This window comes from Canis lupus, chromosome X, assembly GCF_003254725.2.
Source record: "Canis lupus dingo isolate Sandy chromosome X, ASM325472v2, whole genome shotgun sequence".
NCBI lineage: Eukaryota > Metazoa > Chordata > Mammalia > Carnivora > Canidae > Canis > Canis lupus.
This window is the reverse complement of record NC_064281.1, coordinates 66,166,866-66,193,903: the sequence shown is the minus strand read 5'-3', so window position 1 is coordinate 66,193,903 and position 27,038 is coordinate 66,166,866. Positions and strand designations below refer to the sequence as shown.

Here is a 27,038-nt window from a genome sequence, read left to right as displayed (position 1 = left end):
GGAAAAAGGGGGAAAGTGGAGGGAAATAAAGGGTGGAGGATGCAAACAGAACCCAAAAATAAGGGGGAGTATACTCTCATTCTATATACTGTAAATCCCTCAACTTTCCTTGGAACTTTCAAGTGCTGCTTTGTCAATAACTTGCTATTCTCCTGTCCTTCCACATGGTCTTCTGGGGGGAGGGGCCTGCTGTGCTGATTCTCTGGTGTGTGCACCTGGCAGAGCTGCCCAGCCCCCTGCCAGGTGCACGGCTCATTGGGAACTATGTATCCTGTGAGACCCCTGCTCAGTCCCAGGTACAAGGTGACACCAGGAGGAACAGCCACAGTGGAGGCGGTGAGCTCTCCAACTCTGGAATCAGCTTCTGCTTTAACTACCGCATCTCCCAGTTGGCAGGGAACCTCGATGCTCTGGGGATGGGGGGTGCCGATCTGCACAGCTCGGGGCTGGCTGGCGGCCGGAGTGTCCTCACTATCCTGGGCCCTCTCAGCCTCCGCCTGTCCCAGGGGAAGTGCCGGATCTTGAACTGTGTCCCCCAATTTCCCTTGGCCCTGGGGCCTGCACCCCTGGAATCATGCTCCCAGGGCCGCACAGCCCCCTCCGTGTGCAGAGCAGCTGCCTCATCGGTCGCGCGAGCTGCTCCTGGGAACGCACTGGCCGCGGGCTCCAGCCCTTTAGGAAGCTTGGCCTGCAGTGTGTGGGGCGCTCTTTCCGGGGCGCAGGTCCCTGTTAGTGTCCCTGGGAGCCTGAGGGCATCCCCGCCCCTCCTGGGATCCTGCCCGAGCTCCCTGAGAGCGCCTTTCCATCTAGGAAGATTGGAAAAGCTCCTCCTTCTCTGGGACTGGGCTTCCTGTCCTGGGGGCACTCACCTGGTAGGCCTTAGTGGGGTCCTCTCGGGGCCCCTCCTCCTTGGATGCTTTTTTATTTCTTTATTTTTTTCCGTCTTCCTACCTTGATAGAACCCGAACTCTTCTCACTGTAGCATTCCAGCTGTTCTTTCTTTAAATCTCAGGCCAGGGGATCCCTGGGTGGCGCAGTGGTTTAGCGCCTGCCTTTGGCCCAGGGCGTGATCCTGTATTCCCGGGATAGAGTCCTGTGTTGGGCTCCCTGCATGGAGCCTGCTTCTCTCTCTCGATCTCTCTCTCTCTCTCTCTCTCTCTCTCTTTCTCTCTCTCTCTCATGAATAAATAAATAAATCTTTTTTAAAAAAAGAAATCCTTTAAAAAAATAAATCTCAAGCCAAATTCATAGTTTTTCAGGATGATTTGAAAGTTATTTAGGTAAGTTGGTGGGGACAGGTGACTTGGGGACCCTACTCTTCCACCATCTTGCCCCGCCTCTGATAAGTTCTTTATAGACTTTGGATACTAACCCTTTATTTGATAAGTAATTTGCAAATATTTTCTTTCATTCTTTAGGTTATCTTTTGGTTTTATCTATGCTTTCCTTTGCTGTGCAAAAGCTTTTTATCTTGATGAAGGCCCAATAGTTCAATTTTGCCTTTGTTTCCCTTGCCTTTGGAGACCTTTCTAGCAAGAAATAGCTGCAGGAGGTCAAAGAGGTTGTTGCCCGTGTTTTTCTCTAAGTGTTTGATGGATTCGGGTCTCGCATTTAGGTCTTTCATTCATTTTGAGTATATTTTTGTGTATGATGTAAGAAAATGGTCCAGTTTCATTCTTCTGCATGTGGTTGTCCAATTTTCTCAACACCATTTGTTGAAGAGGTTGTTCTTTTTTCCATTGATATTCTTTACTGCTTTATCAAAGATTAGTTGACCATAGAGTTGAGGGCCCATTTCTGGGTTCTCTATTCTGTTCCATTGATCTATATGTGTCTTTTTTTGTGCCAGTGCGATGCTCTCTTGATGATTACCACTTTGTAATACAGCTTGAAGTCCAGGATTGTGATGCTGCCAGCTTTGGTATTCTTTTTCAAATTTCCTTTGCCTATTCATAATGTTTTCTAGTTCCATACAAATTTTAGAATTATTTGTCCCAGCTCTGTGAAAAAAAATGTTGATGGTATTTTGATAAGGATTGCACTGAATATATGTATTACTCTGACATTTTATCAGCATTTGTTCTTCCAATCCATGAGTATGAACATTTCTCCATTTTTTTGTGTGTCTTTCTCAATTACTTTCATGAGTGTTGTATAATTTTCTGAGTACAGATACTTTGCCTCTTTGGTTAGGTTTATTCCTAGTTATCTTACAAATTTTGATGCAATTGTAAATGGGATTTATTCTTTAATCTCTATTTCTTCTGTCTCATTGTTATAGTATAGAAATGCGACTGAGTTCTGTGCATTGATTTTGTATCCTGCCACATTGCTGAATTCCTGTATGACTTCTAGCTAATTTGGGGTGGAATCTTTGGGTTTTTCACTTTTTTAAAGATTTTATTTATTTGTTCATGAGAGACACACAGAGAGAGGCAGAGACACAGGCCGAGGGAGAAGCGGGCTCCTTGCAAGGAGCCTGATGTGGGACTCGATCCCGGATCATGCCCTGGGCCAAAGGCAGACACTCAACCGTTGAGCTACCCAGGCATCCCTTTAGGTTTTTCACATAGTGTGTCATGTTATCTGTGAGGAGTGAGAGTTTGACTTCTTTCCAATTTAGATTACTTCTTTTCTTTTTTTTCTGATTAAGTCTTTTTTTTTCTTGTTTGATAATCTTTTTTTCCTTTTATAATTTATTTTTTTGTATATCTTTTATTGGAGTTCGATTTGCCAACATATAGTATAACACCCAGTGCTCAACCCATCAAGTGCCCCCCTCAGTGTTGTCTGACTGCTGAGGCTAGGACTTCTAGTACTATGTTGAACAACAGTGGTGAGATTCTGCAATCACAGTTGGCAGCTTGAAGAACTGGAGACTTGGAAATGCACTGACAGGCTTAGAACACACAGGGACATCCCTGTTGTATTTCTGTCCTTAGGGGAAAAGTTCTCAGTTTTTCCCCATTGAGAATGATATTTGCTGTCGGCTTTTTGTATATGGGTTTTATGATATTGAGGTATGTTCTCTCTGTTGCTACAATGTGAAGAGTTTTAATCAAGAAAGGATGCTGTACTTTGCCAAATGTTTGTCCTGTATCTATTGAGAAGATCATATGGTTCCTGACCTTCTTTTATTAATGCAGTGTATCATACTGATTGATTTGAAGATGTTGAACCATGCTTGTAGACAAGGAATAAACTCCATTATTCATGATGAATAATCCTTTTAATGTACTGTTGGATCCTATTGGCTAGTATCTTGGTGAGAGTTTTGGCATCTATGTTCATCACGGATACTGGTTTATAATTCTCCTTTTTGGTGGGATCTTTGTCTGGTTTGGGAATTCAGGTGATGCTGGCCTCATAAGAAGAGTTTGGATGATGTCCTTCCATTTCTGTTTTTTGAAACAGCTTCAGAAGGTAAGTATTATTGTTCTTTCAATGTTTGGTACAATTCCCCTGAGAAGTCATACAGTCATGGATTCTTGTTTGCTGGGATTTTCTGATTACTGCTTCAATTTGCTTGCTGATTATGAATCTGTTCAGGTTTTCAGTTTCTTCCTGTTTCAGTTTTGGTAGTTTATATGTTTCCAGGAATGCTTCCATTTCTTCTAGATTACCTAATTTGTTTCCACATTGTTGCTCATAATATGTTCTTTTTTAAAAGAAGGATTTTATTTATTTATTTGAGAGAGAAAGAGGGAGAGTGCAAGCATGAGTGGGGAGGGAATGAGAAGCAGGCTCCCCACTAAGCAAAAAGCTCAATTTGGGGCTTGATCCCAGATCCCAAGACCATAACCTGAGCTGAACGCTGATGCATAACTGAGTGAGCCACGCAGGTGCCCTGCTAAAAACATGTTCTTATAATTGTTTGTACTTCTTCAGTGTTGATTGTGATCTCTCCTCTTTCATTCATGATTTTATTAATTTGAGTGCTTTCTCTTTTCTTTTTGATAAGTCTGCCCAGGAGATTATCAGTCTTATTCTTTCAAAGAACTAGTTCCTAGTTTCTTTGTTCTGTTCTACTTTTCTTTGGGTTTCTATTTCATTGATTTCACTCTAATATTTATTAATTCTCTTCTCCTGCTGGGTTTATGCTTTATGTGCTCTTTTTTCTCCAGCTGCTTTAGGTGTAAGGTTAGGTTGTGTATTTGAGACCTTTCTTATTTCTTTTTTTTAAGATTTTATTTATTTATTCATGAGAGCGAGCAAGAGAGAGGCAGAAACACAGGCAGAGGGAGGAGCAGGCTCCCCACAAGGATCCCAATGCAGGGCTTGATCTGGGACCCTGGGATTATGCCCTGAGCCAAAGGCAGATGCTCAACCGCTGAGGTGCCCAGGCATCCTGAGGCCTTTCTTATTTCTTGAGAATAGTTGACATTGTTCTATACTTCCCTCTTAGGATTGCCTTTGCTGCATTACAAAGGTTTTGAACTGTTAGTTGTGTCTTCATTTTCATTTTTTCCATGAATTTTTAAAATTATTCTTTAATTTCCTGATTGGTTCATTTATTCTATAGTAGGATGAGCTTTAACCTCCAAGTATTTGAGTTCCTTTCAAATTTCCTCTTGTGATTGAGTTCAAGGTTCAAAGCATTGAAGTCTGAAAATATGCAGTGGATAATCCCAATCTTTTGGTACTGGTGGAGACCTGATTTGTGACCCAGTATGTGATTTATTCTGGAGGATGTTCCATGTGCACTTGAGAAGAATGTTTATTCTGTTACTTTAGGATGAAATGCTCTGTATATACCTTTGAAATCCATCTGGTTCAGTGTGTCATTCAAAGCCCATGTTGCCTTGTTGATCTTTTGTGTAGATGAGTTGACCACTGCAGTGGGCAGGGTGTTAAAGTTCCCTATTATTTTTATATTATTATTAATGTATTTCTTTAATTTTGTTATACATTGGTTCATATAATTGGTGCTTCCATGTTAGGGGCATAAATTTTTTTTGTATATTTTTTATTGGAATTCAATTTGCCAACAATAAATATTTACAATTGTTAGATCTTCTTGTTGGATAGACCCATTAATTATGATATAGTGACCTTCTTTATTTCTTATTAGTCTTTGGTTTAAAATCTAGTTTGTTTGATATAAGGATTACTACCCCAGCTTTCTTTGATGCCCGTTAGCATGATAAATGGTTCTCCACCTCCTCACTGTCAATCTGGAGGTGCCTTTGGGTCTAACTTGAGTCTCTTGTAAAGAACATATGGATAAGTCTTAGTTTTTTATCCATTCTGATTCCTTGTGTCTTTTTATTGGATCATTTTGCCCATTTACATTCAGAGTACCTATGGAAAGATATGCATTTAGTGCCATTGTATTTCCTATAAAGTCACTGTTTCTGTATATTGTCTTTCCTTTCCTTGTTCCTTTCTGGTCTATGTTACTTTTGGGCTCTCTCTTCTCTTTGAGGATCCCCTTTAATATTTCTTGTAGGACTGGTTTAGTGATCACAAATTCTTTTAGTTTATGTTTGTCCTGGAAACTCTTTATATTTCCTTCTATTCTGAATATCAGTCTTGTTGTATAAAGTATTCTTGGCTGCATGATTTTCTCATTTAGTACCCTGAATATATCATGCTTGTCCTTTGTGGCCTGCCAGGTCTCTGTGGATAGATGTGCTGCCTGCCTTATGTTTCTACCTCTGTGGATTATGGACCTCTTGTCCTGAGATGCTTTTAGGATTTTCTCTTTGTCTCTAAGTTTTGCAAGCTTCACTCTTATATGTTGGTGTATTGACCTATTTTTATTGATTTTGAGGGGGGTTCTCTGTTTCTTCTGGAGTTGAATATTGCAGCATTTTTTTACAGCAGCCAAATTATGGAAGCAGCCTGAATCTCAATTGTTAGAGAAATGGATAAAAAATGAGAGGTATATATCTATAGACAAATAGATACGGTTAAGAGTCCAGTTATTATCATGTGCACTGAGTAATGTTTTGAATCATTAAATTGTACATCTGAAACTAATATAACACTATATGTTAACTGTAATGTAATTAATATTGAAAAACTTGATACAAATATAAATAAAATACAAAGAACCATTTAAAACTAGTATAATAGAGCCTTAATCTCCTTTAAAAATTCATTTAAAAATCTCCTTTAAAAATACACTTTGCTATTATATGTTTAAATTATTCCTAGCCAGAAGCGTCAAATCTAATGAAATTTAGTGGTTGGTTTTTAAAATTTTTTATGTTCAGAAACACTTTTATGTTTTTTCTAAAGTTTTTATTTAAATTCCAGTCAAGAGGGACACCTGGGTGGCTCAGTGGTTGAGCGCCTGCCTTCAGCCCAGGGCGTGATCCTGGAGTTCCAGGATCGAATCTCACATCGGGCTCCCTGCATGGAGCCTGCTTCTCTCTCTGCCTGTGTCTCTGCCTCTCTCTCTATGTCTCTCATGAAAAAAAATAGATAAAATCTTTAAAAATAAATAAGTAAAAAATAAATAAAATAAAAAAACAAAAATAAATAAATAAATAAATTCCAGTTAACATACAGCGTAATATTAGTTTCAGGTATACAATATGGTTACTCAACACTTCCATACAAAACGGGTTGCTTGTCACAACAAGTGCACTCCTTAATCCCCATCACCTATTTAACCAGTCCCCTCATCCACCTCCCCTCTGGTAACCATTAGTTTGTTCTCTATAGTTAAGAGTCTGTTTCTTTGTTTGCCTCTCTCTCTCTTTTCTTCTATATGCTTGTTTGTTTTGTTTCCACATATGAGTGAAATCATATGATATTTGTCTTTCTCTGACTGTGTATCAGATCTAGCAATTTTTGTGTTGGAGTCTTTCAGGTTTTCTAAATAGAATATCATGCCTCTGCAAATAGTGAAAGTTTCACTTTGTCTTTGCCAATTTGTATAACTTTCATTTTTTTGTGTTCTCTGATTGCTGTGGCTAGGACTTCTAGTACTATGTTAAACAATGGTGGTGAAAGTGAATATCCTTGTCTTATTACTGTCTGAAGAAGAAAAGCTCTGATTTCCCCATTGAGCATGATATTAGCTGTGTATTTTTCACATATCATGTTTATGATGTTGAGGTATGTTCACTTTAACCCTACATTGTTGAGAGTTTTTAATCATGAATGGATGGTGTACTTTGTCAAATGCTTTTTCTACATCTATTGAAAAGATCACGTTTCTTTTTTTAAAGATTTTATTTATTTAGTCATGAGAGACATAGAGAGAGAGGCCAGAGATACAGGCAGAGAGAGAAGCAGGCTCCATGCAGGGATCCCAACGTGGGACTCGATCCCATGACTCCGGGATCATGCCCTGGGCCAAAGGCAGGTGCTAAACCGCTGAGCCATCCAGGGATCCCTTGAAAAGATCATGTTTCTTATCCTTTCTTTAATTTATGTAGTGTGTCACATTGATTGATTTGTGAATACTGAACCACTTGCAGCCCAGGAATAAATCCCACTTGAATGTGGTGACTGATTCTTTTAATGTACTGTTGGATTCATTTTGCTTGTATTTTATTGAGAATTTTTGCATCCATGGTCATCAGGGATATTGGCCTATAGTTCTCTTTTTCTGTAGTGTCTTTATCTGGATTTGGTATCAGGGTAATGCTAGCCTCATAGAATAAATTTTGAAGTTTTCTTTCTGTTTCTCCTTTTTGGAAGAGTTTAAGAAGAGTACATATTAACTCCTCTTTACATGTTTGCTAGAATTCACCTGTGAAGTGATCTGGCCCTGGAGTGTTGTTTATTGGGAGATATAATGACTGATTCCATTTCTTTGCTGGCTATTAATCTGATCAAGTTTTCTATTTCTTCCTGTTTCACTTTTGGTAGTTTATGTGTGTCTGGGAATTTACCCATGTTTTCCAGGTTTTCCAATTCATTGGCATATTGTTTTTCATAATAATCTTTTATAATTGTATTTTTCTGGTGTTGGTTATTTCTCCTCTCTCACTTTTCACTATGAACTTGAATCTTTCTCTTTGATAAATCTAGCTAGGATTTTATTGATTTTATTAATTTTTTTCAATGAACCCGCTCCTGGTTTCATTGATCTGTTCTCCTGTTTGGGAGGTTTTGTTTTGTTTTTAAGTGTCTATATAATTTATTTCTGTTCTAAACTTTATTATTTCCCTACTTCTGCTCACTTTAGGCTTCATTTTCTATTCTTTTTCTAGCTCCTTCTTTGTATAAGGTTTGGTTTATTTATTTGAGATATTTCTTGCTTCTTGAGGTAGGTCTGAATTACTATATACTTCCTTCCTAGGACTGCTTTTGCTGCATCCAAGAGTCATTGGACCATAATGTTTTCATTTTCATTTGTTTCCATGTATTTTTTTATTTCTTCTTTAATTTCCTGGTTGACCTATTCATTCTTTAGTAGCATGTTCTTTAACCTCCATATATTTGTGATCTTTCTAAATATTTTCTTGCGATTGACTGTAAGTTTCATAGCATTGTGGTCAGAATATATCCATGGTATGGTCTCAGTTGTTTTGTACTTTTTGAGGCCTGATTTTTGACCTACTATGTGATTTATTCTGGATAATGTCCCAACTGCACCTGAAAAGAAAGTGTAGGGCAGCCCCGGTGGCTCAGCAGTTTAGCACCACCTGCAGCCAAGGGTGTGATCCTGGAGACTCTGGATCCAGTCCCACATCAGGATCCCTGCATGGAGCCTGCTTCTCCCTCTGCCTGTGTCTCTGCTTCTCTCTCTCTCCTCTCTGTGTATTCTCATGAATGAATGAATAAATAAAATCTTTAAAAAAGAAAAGAAAAGAGTGTATTCTGCTGCTTTAGGATGAAATGTTCTGAATATATCTGTTAAGTTCATCTGGTCCAGTGTGTCATTCAAAACCATTTTTTCCTTGTTGACTTTCTGCCTAGATGATCTGTTCATTGATGTAATTGGGGTGTTGAAGTCCCCTATTCTTATATTATCTACAATGAATTCCTTTATTTTTATTATTGTTTTACATATGTTGGTGCTTCAAAGTTGGGTGCAAAAATATTTACAATTGTTAGATCTTCCTGTTGTATAGACCCCTTTATTATGATATAGTGCCATTCTTCATCCCTTGCTAGTCTTTGGTCTAAAAATCTATTTTGTTGGAGGAGGGGCAAGATGGCTGAAGAATAGGGTCCCCAAATCACCTGTCTCCACCAAATTACCTAGATAACCTTCAACTCATCCTGAAAATCTACGAATTCGGCCTGAGATTTAAAGAGAGACCAGCTGGAACACTACAGTGAGAAGAGTTCGCACTTCTATCAAGATAGGAAGACGGGAAAAAAGAAATAAAGAAACAAAAGGCATCCAAGGGGGAGGGGCCCCGCGAGGAGCCGGGCTAAGGCCGGGGCGAGTGCGCCCAGAACAGGAGAGCCCCGTCCCGGAGAAGCAGGAGCTGCACCAACCTTCCCGGGCAGAAAGGGGCTCACAGGGAGTTAGAGCAGGACCCCAGGAGGGCGGGGATGCCCTCGGGCTCCCTGGGACACTAACAGACACCTGCGCACCCAGGAGAGTGCCCCATACCCTGCGGCCGAGCTCCCTAAAGGGCTGCCGCGCGCCCCGTGGGACCCGGAGAAGCTCGGAGGAGCTCGGGCGGCGGTTCCACGGAGAGGGGGCTGCCCGGCCGGGAGCCCGAATCCAACAGCGCAGGCCCCGGAGCACAGGGCGCCGGGGACACAGCCTGGGATCCGACCTCCCCCCGGACAGGCAGAGGCTGGGAGGGCCCAGGACAGCAAGGACGCTCCTGCCCCGAGCTGAGCAGAGCAGCGGCCCCGCCCGGAGCCTCCAGGCCCTGCAGGCGGAGAGCTCCAGAGTTCCTGTGGGGGCTGCTCCAGATTTCCAGAGCTGACACCGCCACCGTGGTTGTTCTTTCTGGGGCCTCACGGGGTAAACAACCCCCACTGAGCCCTGCACCAGGCAGGGGGCAGAGCACCTACCCCAAGTGCTAACACCTGAAAATCAGCACAACAGGCCCCTCCCCCAGAAGACCAGCTAGATGGACAAGTTCCAGGGGAAGTCAATGGACTTAAAATATACAGAATCAGGAATCCCTGGGAGGCGCAGTGGTTTGGCGCCTGCCTTTGGCCCAGGGCGCGATCCTGGGGACCTGGGGTCAAGTCCCACGTAGGGGTCCCAGTGCATGGAGCCTGTTTCTCCCTCTGCCTGTGTCTCTGTCTCTCTCTCTCTCTCTCTCACTGTGTGCCTATCATAAATAAAATAAACAAAAATATACAGAATCAGAAGATACTCCCCCATGGTGGTTTTTTTTTTTTGATGACTTTGCTTCCCCCACCCTTTTTTCCCTTTCATTCTTTTTCTTTCTCTTTCTGTTTTTCTTCTCTTTTTTCTTTTTTTCTTCCTTTATTCTTTTTTCTTTTTCTCTTTTCTTCCCTTCTTTCTCTTTTTCTCCTTTTCTCAATAAAGCTTGTTTTTAGCCATTCTGCACTGAGCAAAATGACTAGAAGGAAAACCTCACCTCAAAAGAAAGAATCAGAAACAGTCCTCTCTCCCATAGAGTTACAAAATCTGGATTACAATTCAATGTCAGAAAGCCAATTCAGAAGCACTATCATACAGCTACTGGTGGCTCTAGAAAAAAGCATAAAGGACTCAAGAGACTTCATGACTGCAGAACTTAGATCCAATCAGGCAGAAATTACAAATCAATTGAATGAGATGCAATCCAAACTAGAAGTCCTAACGACAAGGGTTAATGAGGTGGAAGAACGAATGAGTGACATAGAAGACAAGTTGATGGCAAAGAGGGAAACTGAGGAAAAAAGAGACAGACAATTAAAAGACCATGAGGTTAGATTAAGGGAAATTAACGACAGCCTGAAGAAGAAAAATCTACGTTTAAATGGGGTTCCCGAGGGCCCCGAAAGGGACAGAGGGCCAGAATATGTATTTGAACAAATCATAGCTGAAAACTTTCCTCATCTGGGAAGGGAAACAGGCAAACAGATCAGGAAATAGAGAGATCCCCCCCTAAAATCAATAAAAACCATTCAACACCTCGACATTTAATAGTGAAGCTTGCAAATTCCAAAGATAAAGAGAAGATTCTTAAAGCAGCAAGAGACAAGAAATCCCTGATTTTATGGGGAGGAGTATTAGAGTAACAGCAGACCTCTCCACAGAGACCTGGCAGGCCAGAAAGGGCTGGCAGGATATATTAAGGGTCCTAAATGAGAAAAACATGCAACCAAGAATACTTTATCCAGCAAGGCTCTCATTCAGAATGAAAGGAGAGATAAAGAGCTTCCAAGACAGGCAGGAACTGAAAGAATATGTGACCTCCAAACCAGCTCTGCTAGAAATTTTAAGGGGGACTCTTAAAATTCCCCTTTAAGAAGAAATTCAGTGGAACAATCCACAAAAACAAGGACTGAATAGATATCATGATGACACTGAACTCATATCTGTCAATAGTAACTCTGAACGTGAATGGGCTTAATGACCCCATCAAAAGGCGCAGGGTTTCAGACTGGATAAAAAAGCAGGAGCCATCTATTTGCTGTCTACAAGAGACTCATTTTAGACAGAAGGACACCTACAGCCTGAAAATAAAAGGTTGGAGAAACATTTACCATACAAATGGTCCTCAAAAGAAAGCAGGGGTAGCCATCCTTATATCAGATAAACTAAAATTTACCCCGAAGACTGTAGTGAGAGATGAAGAGGGACACTATCTCATACTTAAAGGATGTATCCAACAAGAGGACTTAACATTCCTCAATATATATGCCCCGAATGTGGGAGCTGCCAAATATTTAAACCAATTAATAACCAAAGTGAAGACATACTTAGATAATAATACACTTATACTTGGTGACTTCAATCTAGCTCTTTCTACCCTCGATAGGTCTTCTAAGCACATCTCCAACGAAACGAGAGCTTTAAATGATACACTGGACCAGATGGATTTCACAGATATCTACAGAACTTTACATCCAAATTCAACTGAATACATATTCTTCTCAAGTGCACATGGAACTTTCTCCAGAATAGACCACATACTGGGTCACAAATCGAGTCTGAACCAATACCAAAAGATTGGGATCGTCCCCTGCATATTCTCAGACCACAATGCCTTGAAATTAGAACTAAATCACAAGAAGCATGGAAGGACCTCAAACAGGTGGAGGTTAAGGACCATCCTGCTAAAAGATGAAAGGGTCAACCAGGAAATTAAGGAAGAATTAAAAAGATTCATGGAAACTAATGAGAATGAAGATACAACCATTCAAAATCTTTGGGATGCAGCAAAAGCAGTCCTAAGGGGGAAATACATCGCAATACAAGCATCCATTCAAAAACTGGAAAGAACTCAAATACAAAAGCTAACCTTACACATAAAGGAGCTAGAGAATAAACAGCAGATTGACCCCACGCCCAGCAGAAGAAGAGAGTTAATTAAAATTCGAGCAGAACTCAACGAAATCGAGACCAGAAGAACGGTGGAACAGATCAACAGAACCAGGAGTTGGTTCTTTGAAAGAATTAATAAGATAGATAAACCATTAGCCAGCCTTATTAAAAAGAAGAGAGAGAAGACTCAAATTAATAAAATCATGAATGAGAAAGGAGAGATCACTACCAACACCAAGGAAATACAAACGATTTTAAAAACATATTATGAACAGCTATACGCCAATAAAGTAGGCAATCTAGAAGAAATGGACACATTTCTGGAAAACCACAAACTACCAAAACTGGAACCGGAAGAAATAGAAAACCTGAACAGGCCAATAACCAAGGAGGAAATTGAAGCAGTCATCAAAAACCTCCCAAGACACAAGAGTCCAGGGCCAGATGGCTTCCCAGGGGAATTGTATCAAACGTTTAAAGAAGAAATCATACCTATTCTCCTAAAGCTGTTTGGAAAGATAGAAAGAGATGGAGTACTTCCAAATTCATTCTATGAGGCCAGCATCACCTTAATTCCAAAACCAGACAAAGACCCCACCAAAAAGGAAAATTATAGACCAATATCCCTGATGAACTAGGATGCAAAAATTCTCAACAAGATACAAGCCAATAGGATCCAACAGCACATTAAGAAAATTATTCATCCTCAGGCTGTCGTTTATTTCCCTTAATCTATCTTCATGGTCTTTTAATTGTTTGTCTCTTTTTTCCTCAGTTTCCCTCTTTGCTATCAACTTGTCTTCTATGTCACTCACTCATTCTTCCACCTCGTTAACCCTCGTCGTTAGGACTTCTAGTTTGGATTGCATCTCATTCAATTGATTTTTAATTTCTGCCTGATTAGCTCTAAATTCTGCAGTCATGAAGTCTCTTGAGTCCTTTATGCTTTTTTCTAGAGCCACCAGTAGCTGTGTAATAGTGCTTCTGAATTGGCTTTCTGACATTGAATTGTAATCCAGATTTTGTAACTCTGTGGGAGAGAGGACTGTTTCTGAAAATATACCTGCCCTACGACCCAGCAATTGCACTGTTGGGGATTTACCCCAAAGATACAAATGCAATGAAACGCCGGGACACCTGCACCCCGATGTTTATAGCAGCAATGGCCACGATAGCCAAACTGTGGAAGGAGCCTCGGTGTCCAATGAAAGATGAATGGATAAAGAAGATGTGGTTTATGTATACAATGGAATATTACTCAGCTATTAGAAATGACAAATACCCACCATTTGCTTCAATGTGGAGGGAACTGGAGGGTATTATGCTGAGTGAAGTAAGTCAGTCGGAGAAGGACAAACATTATATGTTCTCATTCATTTGGGGAATATAAATAATAGTGAAAGGGAATATAAGGGAAGGGAGAAGAAATGTGTGGGAAATATCAGAAAGGGAGACAGAATGTAAAGACTGCTAACTCTGGGAAACGAACTAGGGGTGATAGAAGGGGAGGAGGGTGGGGGGTGGGAGCGAATGGGTTACGGGCACTGGGGGTTATTCTGTATGTTAGTAAATTGAACACCAATAAAAAATAAATTAAAAAAAAAAGAAAATTATTCACCACGACCAAGTAGGATTTATCCCCAGATCACAAGGCTGGTTCAACACTGGTAAAACAATCAATGTGATTCATCATATCAGCAATAGAAAAACCAAGAACCATATGATCCTCTCATTAGATCCAGAGAAAGCATTTGACAAAATACAGCATCCATTCCTGATCAAAATGCTTCAGAGTGTAGGGATAGAGGGAACTTTTCTTGACATTTAAAAGCCATCTACGAAAAGCCCACAGCAAATATCATTCTCAATGGGGAAGCACTGGGAGCCTTTCCCCTAAGATCAGGAATAAGACAGGGTTGTCCACTCTCACCACTGCTATTCAACATAGTACTGGAAGTCCTAGCCTCAGCAATCAGACAACAAAAAGACATTAAACGCATTCAAATTGGCAAAGAAGAAGTCAAACACTCCCTCTTCGCCAATGACATGATACTCTACGTAGAAAACCCAAAAGTCTCTACCCCAAGATTGCTAGAACTCATACAGCAATTTGGTAGCGTGGCAGGATACAAAATCAATGCCCAGGAATCAATGGCATTTCTATACACTAACAATGAGGCTGAGGAAAGAGAAATTAAGGAGTCAATCCCATTTACAATTGCACCCAAAAGCATAAGATACCTAGGAATAAACCTTACCAAAGAGGTAAAGGATCTATACCCTAAAAACTATAGAACACTTCTGAAAGAAATTGAGGAAGACACAAAGAGATGGAAAAATATTCCATGCTCATGGATTGGCAGAATTAATATTGTGAAAATGTCAATGTTACCCAGGGCAATTTACACGTTTAATGCAATCCCTATCAAAATACCATGGACTTTCTTCAGAGAGTTAGAAAAAATTATTTTAAGATTTGTGTGGAATCAGAAAAGACCCGAATAGCCAGGGGAGTTTTAAAAAAGAAAACCATATCTGGGGGCATCACAATGCCAGATTTCAGGTTGTACTACAATGCTGTGGTCATCAATACAGTGTGGTACTGGCTCAAAAACAGACACATAGATCAATGGAACAGAATAGAGAACCCAGAAGTGGACCCTGAACTTTATGGTCAACTAGTATTCGATAAAGGAGGAAAGACTATCCATTGGAAGAAAGACAGTCTGTTCAATAAATGGTGCTGGGAAAATTGGACATCCACATGCAGAAGAATGAAACTAGACCACTCTCTTCCACCATACACAAAGATAAATTCAAAATGGATGAAAGATCTAAATGGGAGACAAGATTCCATCAAAATCCTAGAGGAGAACATAGGCAACACCCTTTCTGAACTTGGCCACAGTAACTTCTTGCAAGATACATCCACGAAGGCAAAAGAAACAAAAGCAAAAATGAACTATGGGGACTTCATCAAGATATAAGAAGCTTTTGCACAGCAAAGTCAACAAAACTAAAAGACAACCCACAGAATGGGAGAAGATATTTGCAAATGACATATCAGATAAAGGGCTAGTGTCCAAGATCTATAAAGAACTTATTAAACTCAACACCAAAGAAACAAACAATCCAATCATGAAATGGGCAAAAGACATGAAGAGAAATCTCACAGAGGAAGACATAGACATGGCCAACATGCATATGAGAAAATGCTCCGCATCACTTGCCATCACTTGCCATCAAGGAAATACAAATCAAAACCACAATGAGATACCACCTCACACCCGTGAGAATGGGGAAAATTAACAAAGCAGGAAACCACAAATGTTGGAGAGGATGCAGAGAAAAGGGAACCCTCTTGCAGTGTTGGTGGGAATGTGAACTGGTGCAGCCACTCTGGAAAACTGTGTGGAGGTTCCTCAAAGAGTTAAAAATAGACCTTCCCTACGACCCAGCAATTGCACTGTTGGGGATTTACCCCAAAAATTCAGATGCAATGAAACGCCGGGACACCTGCACCCCAATGTTTATAGCAGCAATGTCCACGATAGCCAAACTGTGGAAGGAGCCTCGGTGTCCATCGAAAGATGAATGGATAAAGAAGATGTGGTTTATGTATAGAATGGAATATTACTCAGCCATTAGAAACAACAAATACTCGTCATTTGTTTCAACGTGGATGGAACTGGAGGGTATTATGCTGAGTGAAGTAAGTCAATCGGAGAAGGACAAACAGTGTATGTTCTCATTCATTTGGTGAATATAAATAATAGTGAAAGGGAATATAAGGGAAGGGAGAAGAAATGTGTGGGAAATATCAGAAAGGGAGACAGAACATAAAGACTCCTAACTCTGGGAAACGAACTAAGGGTGGTGGAAGGGGAGGAGGGCTGGGGGTGGGGGTGAGTGGGTGACGGGTACTGAGGGGGATACTTGACGGGATGAGCACTGGGTGTTATTCTGTATGTTGGTAAATTGAACACCAATAAAAATTATTTTATTAAAAAATAAAATAAAATAAAATCTATTTTGTCTGATATAAGTATCACTACTCAGGCTTTATTTTCATGTTCATTTGCATAATAAATATTTCTCCATCCCCTCACTTTCAATCTGCAGTGATCTTTAGGTCTAAAATAAATCTGTTGATGGAGAGAAGGTGGGCAGAAGCCAAAGGATGATACAACTGTGTTGTGCTGTATGAGAAGAACCAAACTGGTAAAAAAAAAAAAAAATCATGAGAACCAAAAGATCGAACAAGATGACATCAAACCAGAAGATAAAGCTCATAAGGCCTCGGCCAAAATTCAGGCTAACTTCCATGGACACATAATAAGGAAAAAGCTCAAAGGAGAGAAGAAGGGTGATGCCCAAGCTGCTGATTCAGAGGCGAACAGAAGGATGAAGCCCCTATTCCTGATGGCATGGAGAAGGAGGGAGAATGTCCTACTCCCACAGATGCAGCCCCTACCTCCAGCCCCAAGCCTGAGGAAACTGGCTTCCGAGGAGAAGGGGGGGAGAGTTCCCCTGATGCTGCCAAAGAGCAGGCAGTCCTCCAGGCTCTGTCCCCTCAGAGGAGGAGCCCAGCTCTGCTGAGACAGAAAGTGCCACTAAAGCTTCCACTAACAACTCGTGGTCCTCTGAAGACACCCCAGCCACGGAGGTGCTTAAACAAACCAATGTGCCTGCTGCTCTCATTGTTGCTGCCACTACCCCACTGCAGAAGATGCTGCTGATAAGGCAACAGCCCAGCCTCCAGTGGATGCTGTGGAGAGCAGCCAAGCTGAGGAAAAGGTAGAAGCTGTAGGTGAAATTAAACTTAAGGAAAGTGCCTGGCAGGATGAAGGTAAAGGAGAAGAACATGAGATGGAATAAGAACATGCCTGATCTTAAAGAAATGGCTTTCCATGTCCCTCCCCTCCCCTCTCCTGAATCCTGTCTCTCCCCACCCTCTTCTCAACTCCACTCTGAAATTTCCCTTCCTGTCTTGCTCACATTCATGAGTCTGTCCTCTCCTACCCACTACCTCACTTTCTGTCAGTGTGGCAATTTTTTTTTAAAAGCAGTAGAGATCCCAAGTCACACAGTGTGGTTTAAACATTTTTTTTGTTTCTTGATGCTGTTATGGTGAATTTTTGGTAATGATGATCCAACCATTTTGGGAAATTCTTGAACTATATCAAAATTTTTAATCTGGTGCATGTGGCCCTGTGGGAATCCATTTTCCTCCCTATCTCTGTTCCAATTGTGTGTGCAATGATTTTTTTCATTTGAGGAGTCTAAAATATAGAGTGAATTCAAAACCAGTTTTTTGTTCTTCCTTTTAATACGATGGAATAAAAAGAAATTAAGAACCCAGTTTGTTTTGAAAATAAAAAAATAAAAAAAGCAAATAAAGCAAATGTGAAATTAGAGTGAAAAAATAAAATAAATTTCTTGTAGGCAGCATGTATTCGGGTCTTTTTAAAAATCTATTCTGAAATTCTATGTATTTTGACTGGAATGTTTAGTCAATTTACATTCAGACTAATTATTGGTAAATATGCATTTAATGCCATCTTAATACTTTTTTTTGTCATTGTTTCTGGACATTTTTCCACTCAGAGTCTCCTTTAATATTTGTAGCAGTGTTGGTTTAGTACTTATGAACTCCTTTAGTTTTTGTTTCTCTGGGTAGCTCTTTATATTTCCTTCTATTTTGAACCATGGCCTTGCTAGATAGAGTATTCTTGATTTTAGAGTTTTCCCGTTCAGCACATTGAATATATCATGCCACCCTCTCTGGCTTGCCCAGTTTCTATGGAGGGATCTTCATCTAGCCTCATGGGTCTTCCCTTGTAAGTTAGGGACTTGTTTTGTCTTGATGCTTTTATGATTTTTTATCACTATATTTTACAAATGTAATTACAATATGTCATGATATGGGCCTGGTTTTGTTGATTTTGATGGAAGTTCTCTGTACTTTCTGGATCTGTCTGTTTCCTTTACCAGATTAGGGAAACTTTTAGCTATTATTCCCTCAAGTTAATTTTCTTCCTCCTTTCTCTCTTCTTCTTCTTCCGGGGTTCCTATAATACAAATGTTATTATATTTGGTGGAGTCACTGAGATCCCTAAGTCTATTCTCCTATTCCATAATTATTTTTTTCTTTCTTTTGTTCAGCTTCATTATTTTCCATTATTTTGCTTTCTATATCATGTATTCACTTCTCTGCTTTTTCCAGCCTTGTGTTCATTGATTGCATCAAGCCTGTGTCCAAGCTCAGTTATTGTATTTTCTTTTCTGGTGGAATATTTTTAACTCTGTTATCTCTGTAGTAAGGGCCTCCCTGAAGTATTCCATTCATTTCTCAACCTCAGCAAGTATCCTCATGATTGTTGCCCTAATTTCTCCATCAGGGATGTTACTTATATTGATCTGCTTAGATTTCTGGTCATGACCTTATTTTGTTGTTCCATTTGGGATGAATTCCTCTGTCTTGGCATTTTGTCTGAATCTCTGCCTTCTGTATTTTAATTAGTTCATTAAGTTTCTTTCTCCTGAGAGTAATGATTTTATGAAGAATATATTATATAGTGCCCTGGGCCTCCCTCTTCAGGGTGTCTCTGGTGTGTGCTGTGTGTGCTGTACTATTGTGTTTTGGCTGCTCTGTCTTTAGAGTCCAGTCATCCGCAGAGGCTATCTTTGTCTGCAGTAGGCAGTGTTTTGTCCTTGGCCGGAATGTGGCAAGATTTAACCAGGTGTACTCCGATATGCTCTTTATTTTTTTAAAATATTTTATTTATTTATTCATTAGAGACACACAGAGAGAGGCAGATACATGGACAGAGGGAGAAGCAGACTCCCCACAGGATCAGGACTCGATCCCAGGACTCTGGGATCACAACCTGAGGCAAAGGCAGATAGATACTCAACCACTGAGCCATCTAGGTGCCCCTCCAATATGCTCTTTAAATGAGACCTGATACTACTTCCACTAGAACAGAAGCCCTGCAGAACTCTCTGCTTGGGAGAGGTCGTGTGGGCAGGTGTTTCTGCTGGCCTTCTGAGGAAGGAGTCTGCCACACTGGGTTGACTGAGAATGGCAGTACAGCCAGAATGCAATGGTGTGGGACTTGATATAAGCAGGTTGGACAATCAGTGTCAGCACTGTGGTGCTTATTGTAGGTGGCTCCTACAATATGCCAAGGGTTGGGGTGGGAGGGAAATGGCATCAGCCAGCTCCTTTATCCCTGGAGAGGCATCTCCATGTATGCTGCCTCTCAGGGAAGCACTGAGAGAAAAGAACACAATATATCCCACTGTATATCCTAGGCATTTTTCAGTTCACTGTTTCCACACTGTCTACCTCTAGGTTGTTTGTTTGCTTTCTGTTTAAGAGCAGCGTGGTGCCCTCCAGGCTGTATTCAAGAGAAGTCTGCTGAATTTTAAAACTCCAGGCTTTATCTACATAGTGTTGGCAGGGGCCTGCACTGGTCTTCTTAGGGAGGGTCCTGATACAGTGGTACACAGGGAAGATTGACCAAGAAGGGAAGTTATGCCAGAGCACAGGGGTATGGGACTTGGTGTAAGCAAGTAAGGCAGCGAGTGTCAGGGCTGAGCTGCTTTTTGTAGGTGGCTCTATTTTTATGCTGAGAGTTGGGGTAGGGAAATGGTGCTAGATGGCTCCTTTGTCCCGGGAGAGGCCTCTCGGTGAATACTGCCTCAGAGGGACAAGCTCCAAGAAGAGTGAATAATCTCCCCTCTGTGTGCCCGAGGCATTCTTCAGATTACTGTTTCCATGCCATCTGTCCTCAGGTTATTTGCTTGACTTCTATTCATGAGTAGGGCAGAGCACTCAAGGTTCTATTCCAGCCAAGTCCAAAAACTCCAGTGTTTAAGACCTGCTTGTTGCAAGAACTCATGAAAATTAGCCCCTCTTGTTTTCCCAGCCAATAGCTTCAGGGAAATGTTCTCCTAGTGTGTTCGTCTATGTGCTCCTCTCTCTCACCTTCTACCATGATCATGGCTACCTCCACTCTGCAGTACCCATGATCCATTTATCCCCTAAACCATGTCTCTGTATCTCCTACCTTCTTTGGTGTGGCTTCTTTTCTCCCTTTAGTTGTGGAGTTTGTTCTTTCAGTCTTCAGGGTAATTTCTGTGGTATTTAGAATGATTTGATAGTTATCTAGCTGTGTTCATACGATGAGACAAGCCTAGGGCCCTCCTGCTCCTCCACTATCTTATCTCCCTACTACAAAATTAAATAATGAAAAGTTATTAGTAAAGCCTGTTCATAGTTTTGATCAAAATTACACATATACATATGCACACTTGCATAAACACACACACACACTTTTAGGTGAATTTGTTGGAAGCTGCATTAAAAATGTAGCAATCTCCATTGGGTTCTATTTAATACTATAAAACAATACCCTGAATTATTGTAGACCAGAAAGAGTGAGTGAATTTGCCAAAGGTACACATTTTACAACTGTTGAGTAATTTAAATCCTGAGGGAATCAGACTCATGTTACCCACAGTTCCTTCCATTGACACTACACTTAATAGAAACACCATATATCTTCAATCTTTATATGAACAACACTGACTTCATGTAACTTATATTAAAAATGGAAATCTGCCTTATGTATTACCTATATATTATGCCATATCTGTGCAAAAAATACACAAAATAAACACACAGATTCTCTTAAAAAACTTTTTTAGACATGTCCTTATGTTCAGATAAATAAATATAATTACTATTCATGTATTACCTTTCATGTTAAGGAAATTCCTCTATGAGTCAGCAATGAATAAGAGAACACAAAATTTAGTGAGATGAGCCTAATTATCAAAGGTAAGTAAGTGTTTTATCATTACTTCTTTTTTAAAAGATTTTATTTATTTATTTAGTCATGAGAGACACAAAAAGAGGGAGGCAGAGACATAGGCAGAGAGAGAAGCAGACTCCATGCAGAGAGCCCAATGTGGTATTCAATCCTGGGACTCTGGGATCATGCCCTGAGCTGAAGGCAGATGCTCAACCACTGAGCCACCCAGGTGTCTCTACTTCTTTTTTTAAAAAAAACTGAAGGATAGTTGACATACAATGTTATATTAGTTTCAGGCATACATCATAGTATTTCAACGATTCTATATTCTGCCATTACAAGTGTAGTTACCACATCACTATATTCCAATATTTTTGACTATATTCCCTATGTTGTACTTTTCATCACCATGACTTATTTATTTTATAACTGGAAGTTTGTACGTCTTAATCCTATTCACTTATTTTAACCACCCTTCTCACGTTTGTTCATTGTATTTATGATTCTGTCTCCGTTTTTGTTTGCTCTTGATTTGTTTACTTTTTAAGATACTACAAAAAGTGAAAGAATATGGCATTTGTCTTTGTCTGACTTATTTCACTTGGCATAATGTCTTCCAGGTCCAAACGTGTTGTTGCAAATGATGATATCTCATTCATTTTTATGGCTGATAGTCCAGTGTGTGTGTGTGTGTGTGTGTGTGTGTGTGTGTGTAATATGTCATATCTTATTTATCCATTTAACTATCAATGGACACAAGTTGCTTCCATAAGGTAAATAATAATTGTAAATAATGCTGAAATAAGCATAAGGGTGCATATATCATTTGAATTAATGCTTTCATTTCATTTGGGTAAATACTCAGTGGTAGAATTGTTGGATCACATGGTGCTTCTATTTTTAATTTTTGAGAAAACTCCATGCTATTTTCCACAATATTTTAAAATATTTATTTATTCATTCATGAGAGGAACAGAGAGGCAGAGGGAGAAGCAGGCTCCACACAGGGAGCCTGACGTGGGACTCGATCCCAGGTCTCCAGGATCATGCCCTGGGCTGAAGGCAGACACTAAACTGCTAAGCCACCCAGGGATCTCTTCCACAATTGCTTCAATTCATACTCCCACCATAATTGCCTGAGGTTTAAGGGAAAAGTGCTATTATTACTTCTTTTTTAAAATCCGTATGCTGTGACACCTGGGTAGCTCAGCAATTGAGCATCTTACTTTGGCTCAGGGGGTGATCCTAGGGTCCCAGGATTAAGCCCTACATCAGGCTCTTTGCGTGGAGTCTGCTTCTCCCTCTGCCCATGTCTCTGCCTCTATCTCTCTGTCATGAATAAATAAATAAAATCTTTTTTAAAAAATAACATAAAATCCATATGCTTTCTTTGATTGATCAAATCTACTTCCAGAGTTTTATTACCAGCTCCACATTATGTACCCTCTCAAAGCCTCAACTGCCTCATTTTAAAATGGGAATAAAAAGAAAGGAAGAGGATGGCTGAGGAGTAGGGGACCCTAGTTCCTCTGGTCCTGGAATTCAGCTAGATAGCTTTCAAGTCATTATGGACACCTGTGAACTCATCTGGAGCTCTAAGAGATTTGCTGCAATACTACAAATAGAAAAGTGACCACTTTTTGCAAGGTAAGAGGTACAGAGAGGTGAATCCAAGGCAATATATTGGACAATAAATCCAGGGGGACGGAAACCCATAAGCTGACTAATGGAAAGTTATATAGTAGTGGAGCATGAAATCAGAACTTTAAAAAATCTGCTCTGCTGGGGGATATCCCTGCCTAAAAGGCGCTCATGTGGTGAAGCAGGGCAGAATCCTAGATAGGACAGTGTGCTCTCAGGAATCCCAGGGTCACAGAAAGAATGAAGGTGCCTGAGTGTGGCAGAGTTCCCAAGCATAGAAACAGTGAAGCTGGCTGCAAAGTGAGCCCAGGAGTGGGTTTTCAGCATGGTGTTCCCATAAACCAAAAATCTAGGCAAAATCAGGTAACCACTCTCTGAGCAGGTACTCAGGAATATGCACAACAGCACCAAGATCACCTTTCTTTTGTTTAAAATACATTTATTTTTTAATGGTGTTCAAGTTGTCAACATATAGAATAAAACCCAGTGCTCATCCCGTCAAGTGTCCACCTCAGTGCCCGTCACCTAGTCACCCCCACGCCCCGCCCACCTCCCCTTCCACCACCCCTAGTTCGTTTCCCAGAGTTAGGAGTCTTCTATGTTCTGTCCCCTTTCTGATATTTCCCACTCATTTTTTCTCCTTTCCCCTTTATGCCCTTTCACTATCTTTTATATTCCCCAAAAGAATGAGACCGTATAATGATTGTCCTTCTCCGATTGACTTATTCCACTCAGCATAATACCCTCCAGTTCCATCCACGTCAAAGCAAATGGTGGGTATTTGTCATTTCTAATGGCTGAGTAATATTCCATTGTATACATAAACCACATCTTCTTTATCCATTCATCTTTCGATGGACACCGAGGCTCCTTCCACAGTTTGGCTATCGTGGACATTGCTGCTATAAACATCAGGGTGCAGGTGTCCCGGCGTTTCATTGCATCTGTATCTTTGGGGTAAATCCCCAGCAGTAAAATTGCTGGGTGGTATCTCATTGTTGTTTTGATTTGTAGTTCTCTGATGGCAAATGATGCAGAGCATTTTCTCATGTGCTTGTTGGCCATGTCTATGTCTTCCTCTGTGAGATTTCTGTTCATGTCTTTTGCCCATTTCATGATTGGATTGTTTGTTTCTTTGCTGTTGAGTTTACTAAGTTCTTTATAGATTGTGGATACTAGCCCTTTATCTTATACGTCATTTGCAAATATCTTCTCCCATTCTGTAGGTTGTCTTTAGTTTTGTTGACTGTGTCCTTTGCTGTGCAAAAGCGTCTTATCTTGATGAAGTCCCAATAGTACATTTTTGCTTTTGTTTCCTTTGCCTTCATGGATGTATCTTGCAAGAAGTTACTGATGCCGAGTTCAAAAAGGGTGTTGCCTGTGTTCTCCTCTAAGATTTTGATGGAATCTTGTCTCACATTTAGATCTTTCATCCATTTTGAGTTTATCTTTGTGAATGATGCAAGAGAGTGGGCTATTTTCATTCTTCTGCATGTGGCTGTCCAATTTTCTCTTTATTGAAGAGACAGTCCTTTTCCAGTCGATAGTCTTGAATATTAATTGACCATAGAGTTGAGGGCCCATTTCTGGATTCTCTATTTGGTTCCATTGATCTATATGTATGTTTTTGTGTCAATACCATACTGTCTTGATGACCACAGCTTTATAGTACAACTTGAAATCTGGCATCGTGATGCCCCCAGCTCTGGTTTTCTTTTTCAATATTCCCCTGGCTATTCGGGGTCTTTTCTGATTCCACACAAATCTTAAGATGATTTGTTCCAACTCTCTGAAGAAAGTCCATGGTATTTTGATAGGGATTGCATTGAACGTGTAAATTGCCCTGGTAGCATAGCATTTACACAATATTAATTCTTCCAATCCACAAGCATGGAATATTTTTCCATCTCTTTGTGTCTTCCTCAATTTCTTTCAAAAGTGTTGTGTAGTTTTTAGGGTCGAGATCCTTTACATCTTTGGTTAGGTTTATTCCTAGGTATCTTATGCCTTTGGGTGCAATTGTAAATGGGATTGACTCCTTAATTTCTCTTTCTTCAGTTTCATTGTTTGTGTATAGAAATGCCACTCATTTCTGGGCATTGATTTTGTATCCTGCCACAGTGCCGAATTGCTGTATGAGTTCTAGCAATCTTAGGGTGGATTCTTTTGGGTTTTCTATGTACAGTATCATGTCATCTGTAAAGAGGGAGATTTGACTTCTTCTTTGCCAATTTGAATGCCTTTTATTTCTTTTTGTCGCCTGATTGTGGAGACTAGGACTTGTAGTACTATGTTAAATAGCAGTGGTGACAGTGAACATAACTTTCATGTTCCTGATCTTAGAGGAAAAGCTCCCAGTGTTTCCCCATTGAGAATGATATTTGCTGTGGGCTTTTCATAGATGGCTTTTAAGATGCTGAGGAATGTTCCCTCTATCCCTGCACTCTGAAGAGTTTTGATCAGGAATGGATGCTGTATTTTGACAAATGCTCTCTCTGCATCTATATAAAGGATCATATGGTTCTTGTTTTTTCTCTTGTTGATATGAACTAGCACATTGATTGCTTTACGAGTGTTGAACCAGCCTTGCATCCTGGGAATAAATCCCACTTGGTCATGGTGAATAATCTTCTTAATGTACTATTGGATCCTATTGGCTAGTATCCTGTTAAGAATTTTTGCAACTGTGTTCATCAGGAATATTGGTCTCTAATTCTCCTTTTGGTGACAACTTTGTCTGGTTTTGGAATTAAGGTGATTCTGGCCTCATAGAACGAGTTTGGAAGTATTTCATCCCTTTCTTTCCTTTAGAACAGCTTTAGTAGAATAGGTATTGTTTCTTCTTTAAAGATTTGATAGAATTCCCCTGGGAAGCCATCTGGCTCCGGACTTTTGTGTCTTGGGAGGTTTTTGATGACTGCTTCAATTTCCTCCCTGGTTAATGGCCTGTTCAGGTTTTCTATTTCTTCCAGTTCCAGTTTTGGTAGTTTGTGGTTTTCTAGATATGCGTCCATTTCTTCCAGAACGTCTAATTTATTGGCGTATAGCTGCTCATAATATGTTTTTAAAATCGTTTGTATTTCCTTGGTTTTGGTTGTAATCTCTCCTTTGCCATTTGTGATTGTATTGAGTCTTTTCTCTTTTGTTTTTAATAAGGCTGGCTAATGGTTTATCTATCTTATTTTTTTCAAAGAACCAACCCCTGTTTTTTTTTTTTTTTTTTTTGATCTGTTCTAGAGCTGTTGTGGTGTCTATTTCATTGAGTTCTGCTCAAATCTTTATTAACTCTCTTTTCTGCTTGGTGTAGGTTTTATTTGCTGTTCCTTCTCCAGTTCCTTTAGGTGCAAGTTTAGGTTGTGTTTTGAGTTTTTTCCGATTTTTTTGAGGGATGCTTTTATTGTGATGTATTTCCCTCTTAGGACTGCCTTTGCTGTATCCTAAATATTTTGAATGGTTGTATCTTCCTGTTCATTAGTTTCCATGATTTCTTTTAATTCTTCTCTAATTTCCTGGTTGACCCTTTCATCTTTTAGCTGGATGCTCTTTAACCTCCACTTGTTCGAGCTTCTTCCAAATTTCTTCTTGTGATTTAGTTCTAGTTTGAAAGCATTATGGTCTGAAAATATGCAGAGGACAATTCCAATATTTTGGTATCAGTTAAGTCCTGATTTGCGACCCAGTATGTGGTCTATTCTGGAGAAAGTTCGATGTGCACTTGAGAAGAATGTGTATTCAGTTGCATTTGGATGTAAAGTTCTGTAAATATCTGTGAAATCTATCTGGTCCAGTGTATCATTTAAAGCTCTTGTTTCTTTGGAGATGTTGTGCTTAGAAGATCTGTCATTGGCCTAAAGCGCTGTGTTGAAGTTTCCGAGTATTAGTGTATTATTATCTAAGTATGTCTTTACTTTGGTTATTAATTGATATACTTGGGAGCTCCCACATTCGGGGCATAGATATTCATGATTCTTAGGTCCCTCATCCTTTAAGTATGATATAATGTCCCTCTTTTTCTCTTACTACAGTCATTGGGATAAACTTTACCTTTTTTTTTTTTTAACTTTAACTTATCTTATATGAGGATTGCTACCCCTGCTTTCTTTTGAGGACCTTTTGAATTGTAAATGGCTTTCCAACCGTTCATTTTCAGGCTGGAGGTGTCCTTAAGTCTAAAATGAGTCTCTTGTAGACAGCAAATAGAC

The 27,038-nt window shown here is 40.1% G+C and overlaps 1 pseudogene; it reads left to right on the top strand.

Annotated features, from left to right (window-relative positions):
- Positions 1-164: 164 nt before the first annotated feature.
- On the top strand, positions 165-17,263 carry LOC112649351 (neuromodulin-like; annotated as a pseudogene).
- The last annotated feature ends 9,775 nt before the right edge of the window (positions 17,264-27,038 follow it).